Genomic DNA, 11,209 nt, shown 5'->3' with positions numbered 1-11,209 from the left:
GAAGTTGAATATTCTAAAGATCTAAGCACCATAAGGATTGAAGAGCTGCATAGCAGTCTAAAAGAACAAGACTTGTGTCTGATTGAGAGAATCTTTGAAAGAGAGGTAGAAAAGTCTCTAAAGGCGTCTTCTGGGAAGAAGAGTCAGAAGCAGTCTTGGTTAAAAGGCAAGAAGAGACATGGTGGTGGTTTTCAGAAGTCATAATCCTCCAATTTTGATGAGAAGAAACATTAGAAGGCAAAGGAGAAGTTTGAAAAGAAGAAGGTTCAATGCTACTGTTGTAAGAAGTTTGACCACTTTGTTGTTGACTATTGGTCAAACAAGGAAAGGAAATTAGAAGAAGCAAACATAGCTAGAGGAGATTCTGATGATGAACTTGTGCTATTGATGGCTTCTGAATCTGATGGTGCGTATTTGGTAGACTGGTGGTATATGGACACTGACTGCTCAAATCACCTAATTGGAAACAAATAATGGCTGGTTGATTTTGACTCTAGAAAGAGGACAAAGATCAGATGTGTTGATGATAAATACCTCAATGCTGAAGGTATAAGAAATGTCAATGTCAAGGTGAAGAATAGTAAAACCATTATGATCAAGGATGCTTGGTATGTTCCTGCCATAAAGAGAAATCTGATGAGTGTATGCCAGCTCATTGAGAAAGGTTTCTCAGTTACTATGAAGAACAATCTCTTGAAGTTGTATGATTCTGATCAAAAGCTGATTATGCAATCTGAACAGGGAAGCAACAGAACGTTCAAGGTGAATGTAGAGACAACTTAAACTAAATGCCAAGTTTATATTGATGATATTGTATTTGGTTCAACTAATAATTTTCTTTGCCAAGAATTTTCAAAGACAATGCAGACTGAATTTCAAATGAGTATGATGGGAGAGCTAAAGTTCTTCCTTGGTATTCAAATCAATCAATGCAAAGAGGGAGTCTATGTTCATCAGACTAAATATACAGAGGAACTTCTGAAGAAGTTCAAGCTTAATGATTGCAAGATCATGATCACTCCTATGCATCCAACCTACAACCCGAGAAAAGAGGAAAGCTTCACCAAGGTCTATCAGACGCTGTATAGAGGTATGATTGGCTCTCTTCTTTATTTAACAACTTCTAGAACATATATTTTATTCAATGTCTATCAGTGTGCAAGATTTCAGTCAGATTCTAGAGAAACTCACTTAACAGCTGATAAGAGAATCTTTAGGTATCTGAAGGGAATAACTAATCTAGGGTTGCTTTATAAATAATTCCTAGATTATAAGCTAGTTAAATTTTGTGATGCCGAATATGCTAGGGATATAATTGAGAGAAAATTCATTAGTGGAAGATGTCAATTCATAGGTGAAAAACTAATAACCTGGGCTAGTAAAAGACAAGCGACTATTGCTTTGTCTACAATAGAAGAAGAATATATTTGAGCTGCAAGTTGTTGCACACAACTAATATGAATAAAATATCAGTTGGAAGACTATCATATAAGTGGAAGCCTTTTGTGATGATATTACTGCTATTTGTTTGTCAAACAATCCTATTCAACATTCTAGAACCAAACGCATAAAAATAAAACATCATTTTATTAGAGACCATGTTCAAAAGGGTGTGATAAATATTCAGTTTATTGATATAGATCATTAGTGGGATGATATATTTACCAAACCCCTTACTATTGAAAGATTTTATTTTATTAAAAAGAATATGAACATGCATTTTATTAAAGATTAATTTTGCTTCTGAATGGAGGATTAGAGTCTGATGATGATCAAAAGCTATTGTAGTTAGAAGCTATGAACTAGTTTCTAATGAATAGTAGCATCTGATGTAACTCGGCCTATGATGCTCAAAATTTAATTAGTTGCCACTGATAGCATATAAGTGGGAATTTTTAAAACATCTATCCACTTATGTGTCATGAATCTGAAAGGTCTTCTGACACTTGGTTTTTTAGATGTTGGATAATTACAGTTGGTTAAAGATGTAAGTGTTTTTTATTACTTTGTCTCATCCCCATCTGTCATTACAATATGTTTTATTACCATCAGAATCCTTTATGTCTCTAATTGGTTTCTATGTGTTTCTGAGTTATTTGACTATGAACCAGTTAGTTTTCTAGTTAAGAAGACTTTCTGGTTCAGAAGGTCCTAAGTCAGAATTATTTTGAGAATCTTCCGTCTTTTAATCTCTGAGTTATATTAATGGATCCAACAAATCATGTTTGTTTAAGAAAAAAGAGTGTGGCATCTGAAACATATTTTCCTTCTTATGACAAAAATGTTTGTGTTACCTTTGGGAATCATTTTCCTGGATAAAATTAAATCTTGCTTTAATTCCCCTTAATCATTTATTTTATGTGTGTGTGATTTAAAATTTTTACTCACTATAATTTTAACACACATATCACAAAATTGGTTGAAAATGGTTGGAAACTTCTCTATAACATTCTTTTGGATGGATCAACAAATGGATGCTAGTGATAAAAGAATCATAGATGCAAAAGAAAAAGGATTTGTTATTATTTATAAGAAATTATCACAAATCCTGATTCATTCTCATAAGCAAAAAGATGCATTACTAAGACTGCATCTCTCAGACTACATCAGGATGGAAACCTCCCATTTTGAGGAAAGTCATATAGTCCTCATCAGCTTCTGAATCTAAGTCATCAGTTGGTTTTTTATTCATCTTGAGTTTCTTCATCTTGCAGAGAGAGATATTCTTGGTCTTCTAGCACATCTCCCCATCCTTGGCTGCCTTATTCCTATCAAATTCTCAACTGCCAGAACCTGCTTTAACCATCTTGAGAATTGAAGAGTTGGTTCCCAACCATTCTAGCAATTTTCAATTACCTTCTCAAAAATATTTTAAAAAATATTTTTGAAAAAGGGGGTAACCAAATATTATTTTTAAATTATTTTTGTCCAGATCTGATAAAATCTAAAACATTGTTTTTATGTGCAGTTTATACTCCAATTTTGTTATGTACCTATGAATTTTCTTTGTTATGTGCCTCCTTTTTTATGATAAAAGAAGGAGTAAATATAGAAGTATTTAAGCACCTGAAATCTGACAGTTATTATCTGTTAGGTCTGACATATTGTGATTGGCTGCATTTTGGAAAAACAAGTATTTTTGACAGATGTTAAACAAGATGTCCTGACATGTTGTTTCATCATTGCAGTGTGACCTAGCTTAAGTATCATGTGAGATTTAGTTTCTTTAATGTTTTATCTGAAGATTCTCTGAAGATTTAGTTCACATATTATGTTGAGCGTTTTCCATAAAGCATAAGACTGGTGTGTCTTGACTTATTTACGAAGTAACGATGTCTAGACATTTTAGGAAACATCTGATTTAATTGAGATCATATCTTTAGAAGATTTTGTAGAGATCTTGGATCTGCTGCAAATCAAGACCGAAGCCCATGCCTTTCCGCTGCTATTTATAGAGAGGTTCTAAACCTAAGAATGTATCGAAGTAGTGCAGTATATTGTTCAAATTAGGGTTTAATGTGTGTGCTTTGTGTGAGCCATTCGAGTATCTCCTCGATACTTGAATTGGACCTGGTGTATTGAGTTTTAACAGAAAATCCCTCAGAAGCTTTTAAGTAAGAGTGGATTATGTTTCTTAGGTGTTAATTGGTGTAAGGTTGAAGGGAAATGAGAGGGGTCTCATATCTAGGAGTGTCCTAGATAGAAACTTCCACGGGTAGAGATTATGTGAAAAATCTGTAAAACCTGAGGTTGTTTAGGACTTAAAACTAATTTTGTGATAGTGGATTTCCTTCCTGGCTTGGTATCCCTCAGATGTAGGTGATGTTGCATTGAACTGGGGTAAACAACTGAATATGTTATTTCCTGTCATACTATTATTTAAATCATGTTATTATTTGTGGTGGAATAATATGTTGACCCTGAGGTCGTGACATCGTGTACGACATCAGGGATCTGCTTGCCAGAATTTCAATTGGTATCAGAGCAGGCATCTTGCTCTCTTTCTGGGTAAGATCCAAGGAAGATACTTTATGGCTTCATGGATAAGGAATGAGGATTTATCAACAGACCCTCCATCTTAGATGGATCCAACTATGAGTATTGGAAGGCAAGGATGGTGGCTTTCTTAAAATCCATGGATAACAAGACATGGAAAGCTGCCATTAAGGGGTGGAAACATCCTGTTGTGAATGATAAAGATGGGAAGGCTACTAATGAACTAAAACCTGAAGAGTACTGGTCTAAGGAAGAAGATGAACTGGCTCTTGGAAACTCCAAAGCCTTAAATGCCATATTCAATGGGGTTGACAAAAATATATTCAGGTTGATAAATACATGTTCTGTAGCTAAAAAGCTTGGGAGATCCTCAGAATACTCATGAAGGCACATCCAAAGTGAAGATGTCTAGACTTCAGCTTCTCACTACCAGATTTGAGAATCTAAATATGAAACATGATGAGAATATTCATGATTTTCACATGAGTATTATTGAAATATCTAATTCATCTAGTGCCTTGGGAGAAAAGATGTCAGAAGAAAAACTGGTGAGAAAAATCTCAGGTCTCTACCTAAGAAGTTTGACATGAAGGTCACATCAATTGAGGAAGCTAAAGACATCAGCACCATGAGAGTAAATGAACTTATTGGGCCTCTCCAAACCTTTGAATTGGGTATTAGTGACAGATCTGAAAAGAAAACTAAGAGCATAATATTTGTATCCAACACTGAAGATGAACAAAACCAATGTGACTTGGATACTGATGAAGGAATGACCAATGCTATAGTTCTTCTAGGAAGACAATTCATCAAGGTTCTAAAGAGAATGGACAGGAAGTCAAGATCAAATGTCAAGAACATCCCTTTTGACATCAGGAATAATAATTATTTCCAGAAAAGAAGAAGAAATGAAGAGAGATCCAATCAAGGTAAAAGGATTAAGTGTCATGGGTGTGAAGGATTTGGACACATTAAAGTTGAATGTCCTACCTATCTCAAGAAACAAAAAAAAAGGGTTGTCTGTCTCTTGGTCTGATGAGGATAACTCTGAAAGTGAACCTGAAGATGAAGCTGATAAATATGTTACTGCTCTAACTGGATGATATGAATCTGATGAAGAATCATCTTATGAGGAACTGTCTGCATCCTGCAGAGAACTTTGTATTAGAAGTGAAGAAGTGTGCCAACTGGGAGAAAAATAGAAGAAAATTATATCTCAAATGCAGGCTGAAAAAGAAGGATTTCAATTCACCATCTCTGATCTCCAAAATAAGGTGATATTGTTGACTTCCAAACTTGACAACATGACAATGACTGTAAGAATGCTAAACAAAGGATCTAATGTGTTAGATGAAGTTTTGAAAATTGGAAAAGTAGTTGGAGATCTGAGAGGGATTGGCTTTAAACATCAATATATGCACAACCAAGGAGAAAGCTCTATGACCAACTTTGTTCCTCCAAAGAGGGAGTATAAACCTGTAATGTCTAAACCTTTGGCTCAAGATCATGCCAGTCATCAGAACTCCCAAACTAAAGGAAAATTATTACGCTGGAGATGTCATTACTATGGAAAATATGGTCATATAAAGCCATTTTGTTTCAAATTGTATGGCTATCCCAGGTATCCAACACAACCCATGGATAATCAAAACAAAGAGTGGATACCCAAGCCTGTTAACACCAGCCTTATAGCTCACACCTCTCTTAGAGCCTCAGCTCGAGAAGACTGGTATTCTGATAATGGATGTTCCATACACATGACAGGTGTCAAGAAGTTCCTTGAAAACATCAAGTCATCCTCAACCGGCTATGTCACGTTTGGAGATGGGGCTAAAGGTTAAATTAAAGGGGTTGGAAGACTAGCCTATATAGGACTCCCAAGTCTTGATAATGTCCTATTGGTAAAAGGTTTGATTGCTAATTTGATTAGTATCAGTCAACTGTGTGATGAAGGTCTTAAAGTTAACTTCACAAAATCAGAGTGTCTAGTCACTAATGAGAAAAATGAAGTTCTAATGAGGGGAGTCAGGTCTAAAGGTAACTGTTACTTGTGGTTGTCGTACCCCAAAATTCACCCTCCCCTTTTTATCTTTTCATTCAACCTTTGACTTGAGATTCATCTGCACTCATTCATATGCATCATGCATTTATATTGACACATCCTCACAAACATCATATATTCAAAGTTGTTGGTTGTTTCAAACTAGGGTTTTGTCTGAGGATTGGAGAATTGCTCACCACATGGAATGCAAACCTCTAATCTCATGCCCTCTTGGGTCTTGATCCATGGAGATCACATCATGACACTCATCTATACATATGAAACCCTAGTCCATTAGAGATAAACTCTTGACCATCATGTCCACTTGTTTGGGATTTCATCTGGTCGAAGGTTTTGTTCAGACAACCGTCCATTTGATTCATAGGCTTTTGATTCATGTTGCATTGGTACATTGGTCTTTTGGTCTTTCATTGGGTCTGTGACCCATTACAGGCTATTCACTCTTGATTCGCTTGTGTGTATTGGTCATTTGTGCAGTTACTGTCATTTGTCTTGGTAAGCTTTGAAGGCCATTTAAGCCATGTCATGATTACATTAAAGGTCTTTATTCCATCAAGCCATGCAAAACCCCAGTTCCTAATCCACAATTGACTTTGGTCGACTGTTGACTTTTTGGTCAACACGTTGACCAAAGTCAACCATAACTCATAAGTTATCTTCAAGCCCATGTTTATATGGTCTGGTCCAAGTCAAGTCATTCCTTTGTTACTAACTTTTGGACCTAAGCTTACCATTCATAACTTTTCATTTTCAAATCCCATAGGCCTATTTCCGATTATTTTTTCAAAATAACCAAATTTTTCAAAAAAAATTATAAAATAACCAATTTTTCAAAAAAAAAAAACAAAATAACCAAGTTTGGTAGAGGATGCGCCAGATGAATTGACGCACCCCCATACCGATAAGAGGAGGCGTCAATAGCATTAGCGCACATGCATTGGGTCTCATGAGGAGGCGTCAATGCTTGTGGCGCCTGCATTGGCCCTCATGAGGAGGCGCCAATGCCTCTGGCGCCTGTGCGTATTTTTAATGGTGGGTGTATGCGCCAATTCATCTGGCGCATACACCCCCTCCTATTACTTTTTTAATTTTTTTAGTTATTTAATTTTTTTAAATTCTTTTATTTTTAATATTTTATATTTATTATTTAATACATAAGAAATAATAATGAAAAATAAATAAATTCATTAAATATATAATAATTGGTTACATTGGACAGATAAAAAACTAATGACCTGCCCGATTATAACGTCCCCCCGTTCCACATCCCGATGCGTTAGTTTGTCTCTGAGGTCTCCCACTATTTTCTTGAGGTGTTTGTGGTCTTTGGGTGCTGACCTGATCGAGCGGTGGATGGTTGGAAGGTCCGACGGAAGTTCCAGCGGTATTTGACAGATGTGTCATCATTTGCTCCCAATATCCGGAGGGGCTCTGGCCAACGGCGCTTCCGTAATGGAGTCCGTTGCCCATGTCATCGTAGTTAGGGCGTTGGGGTTGGGTGAATTGGGGACGGTATAGTTGCCCAAATTGGGTCAGTGAGTCGTTTTGAAAACGAAGCAATGGTTCCTGGGGCGTACTATAGTTAAATAATGGTTAGGTGTTCATTGGTGGGGGGCTACGATGAAGTGGCCCATATGAATTATCTGGGCTATAGACGGTTGTGGATGCGGGGTTTGATTCTTGGTTTTGTGTTTGGATGGGTGGTATGAACGGGGTGCGACGTTGGATGGTTGGTTGTTGGGTGGTTGGCATGAACGGGTTGTGATGTTGGGTGTTTGGTTGTTGTGTGTATGTGGTCGATTGATGTTGTGTGGTTGGTTGTTGGGTTTGGGTGGGTTCACATTGGTGTTGGGTGGGTTCACATTGGTGTTGGGTGGTGAATTGATATGGGGCATATGATGACGAAGCAAGTTTACGCGGATCCATCAAATACCGCGGCTCAGATACAAATTGCTGAGTTGTTACAGACCTAAACCATGCCATATATTGTTGAGTGGGTCTTGCACCTTGGATGACTAGTTCTTTCAAGATGTGTTGTCGTCGATTCCTCCATTGACGACACATGTCTTTTGCAAAGTCTCTCCGGTCAGAATAATCCCATTATGCATCGACCCTTTTTTGATGCCAATTCCCTAAACACGTGGGGGATTCTCGAATATGTTATAGCATTCCGAACTGCAGTTTAACCCGGTCACTTTGGTGCATTTCCACTGTAGTGAATCGGATAATCGGTGTCTTCGCTGTCCAAACTGCAGCATCGTCATGGTTCACATCATGATTCAGACGCAGATATGGTCTCAAAATAAACTGTAAAACAATACCAAATCGTTAGATGGAAAATAATTTGAGAAGTATTTTTAAATTAAAATATAGTTTGGTAGGAGTATTACATCGTCATGTCCAATGTGGTCCAATAGATTTTGATAGACTACAATAGCGTGTTTCAGACACCTATTGTAGTTCATTCCCCTTACTGACCACCTAAGATAATAAAAAGAAATGAAAATATTATTTACTGTTAATTATAATAATAAATATAATTAACTAAATGGTGAATGGTAAAGTGTTAGACTTACTTGGTTGCAAACGGGAACACGAATGGGCGCTCATTTATCGGGGCGAGCGATGACATTCTAGACCACCCCCAAGCTTGAAGCAAATAAGCACATGAAAAAAAAATACAGATATTCTTTTTTGCAGTTCTACACATTTCACTATATAGATGGGTCAACACAGTTGAACCCCAACTATAAGTGTTTACCTTATTAATGTTGCGTAATAAAAGTAAATACATTATATTCACAGAATTACATGTACTTTCTAGAAACAAAAAGTTACCAAATAAAATCATAATATAACACCGAGCTTTTATTATTTTCTCATACTCGGTTGAATCGTCGGACAATACTATATTGGAATAATATTGTTTAAGGTATTTTAAATTTATACCTTGCCCCCTTGCTTGACCGGACGTGTCTCCCTCAGTTTCGTCGTCTAACAAAGGGGCACCCAATAATTCATTGCATATATTGTTGTCTTGGTTAACTCACCCATTCACTGCCTTTCCGTCTATACGAAGACCCAACAACATGTACACGTCCCCAAGTGTGACGGTACACTCACCAATCGGAAGGTGAAATGTGTGGGTCTCGGGTCTCCACCTCTCCAACAAAGCCAGAATAAACTTATAGCACACCGAGTACGAAACAATGTTTAGTAGATTTCCAAATCCACATCCTCTAATATATGGTTCTATTAAAGGATCGTGGGGTACATATTCATGTACACGGCATCTAAACCGCTTCGGATCCTAATAACAAAAAAGTAAGAAAATACAATTAGAAGAAGAAATACATACTCAACAAACACATATCTATAAGAAGTAATCCAAAAATAGAAACTAAAAATAGAGAGATTACAAAGGTATAACACAAAGAAGATATGCATTATAAGTAATCCAAAAATAGAAACTAAAAAGAGAGAGATTACAAAGGTATTACACAAAGAAGATATGTATTAGAAGTAATCCAAAAATAGAAACTAAAAAGAGAGAGATTACAAAGGTATAACACAAAGAAGATATGTATTAGAAGTAATCCAAAAATAAAAACTAAAAAGAGAGAGATTATAAAGGTATAACACAAAGAAGATATGTATTAGAAGTAATCCAAAAATAGAAACTAAAAAGAGAGAGATTACAAAGGTATAACACAAAGAAGATATGCATTAGAAGTAATCCAAAAATAGAAACTAAAAAGAGAGAGATTACAAAGGTATAACACAAAGAAGATATCTATTAGAAGTAATCCAAAAATAAAAACTAAAAGAGAGAGATAACATATAAATGCCGAGATATTATCGATTGTGCCTCTGTGTTCATCGCCCATAGTCAACAAAGACATGATTTGAATTTGCAAAACTTGAGTTTGGTAAATGAAAGAAGTGTGGTAGAAGAAAATACTTGAGTATTGATGAAAATGATTTGATATTGTTGATATGAGAGACTATTTATAGATGAATGAGTGAGTAGGTTTGGAACCTAAAAAGAGTGTGATTGGTTGCATGGAAAGGCAAGAGGAGACAAGAGAATGACAAAATTCTGAATGGAAGAGAAAGCTAGCATGTGAGGAATCTTCTTGGCGCATTTGAAGAAAGAATGCAAGGGAAGAGGAGCCCTTGAGTTTGACGCCTACATGTGATTTCTCACATGAAAGGAAGAGGCGCCCTTCCTCTTGGCGCCTTAGTGTAGGGCAATTGGAAGGGGCGCCCTTCCTAGTGGCACCTGAGTGTTGTTTTGTGAAGAGACGCCCAACCCTTTGGCGCCTCAGTTACTTTATGGCGCCTAGGGAATGGGCGCCTAGGTTGGAATCTTAGGGCACAAAGCTCAGAGATTCTTTGATTCCCTGACGCTTGTGTATTCTTTTCAATCTTTTCTCTGCGTGCTGGATTCCTTCAACTACATGCATGGTCAAGTCTATATAGATAATTACCAAGTTATCAATGCAACGACTAACTTACCAATGACCAACCTATTTATGTTGTGCAGTTGAACAACTTAGCAATGCATTCAGTTTCAATTCCATTCAAACTATCTACATATTTAATATTTCAACACAATTTCTTCCACACAACATTACATGATCAGTGCACATGTCGAAGGTGAAATATTTGATCATCAGTTGTTCGGTTTTTATTTTTGAAACACAGAGGTGACTCGGTTTACAATAAATCGACGATCAAATTTTTCACATCTGAAACAAAGAATAGAAAAGAAATTGCAGTGCAATAATGTGGGTCAGATCATCTATAAAAATCCGGTTTGGTTTGTAGAAAACCAGGTAAAATTTTATCAGAAGAAGATTCGAGATGATGATGATGTTCAACATATGTTTGATAGTCACGAACAATCCGGTTATAATTATATAGAGTTGTATATATTACAACATCAACAACAGGAGTCTCAGTACATTGATCTGTCACAAGTGTTTTGTGAGACTGATGACGAACAAGCTGAGGTGAATGTTCCAGACGATGAAGAAGAGGAACCTGAGATCATGGTTGATTCGATGGTGAACACTGAAGAGGAAGAGGAGCCAATACCAGCAAGTCATGTATATTGCCCACCCCAACACATGACAAGGTTAAATTTGG

The sequence above is a fragment of the Lathyrus oleraceus genome, chromosome 3 (assembly GCF_024323335.1).
Source record: "Lathyrus oleraceus cultivar Zhongwan6 chromosome 3, CAAS_Psat_ZW6_1.0, whole genome shotgun sequence".
Lineage (NCBI taxonomy): Eukaryota > Viridiplantae > Streptophyta > Magnoliopsida > Fabales > Fabaceae > Lathyrus > Lathyrus oleraceus.
Note: the sequence above shows the minus strand (reverse complement) of the source record.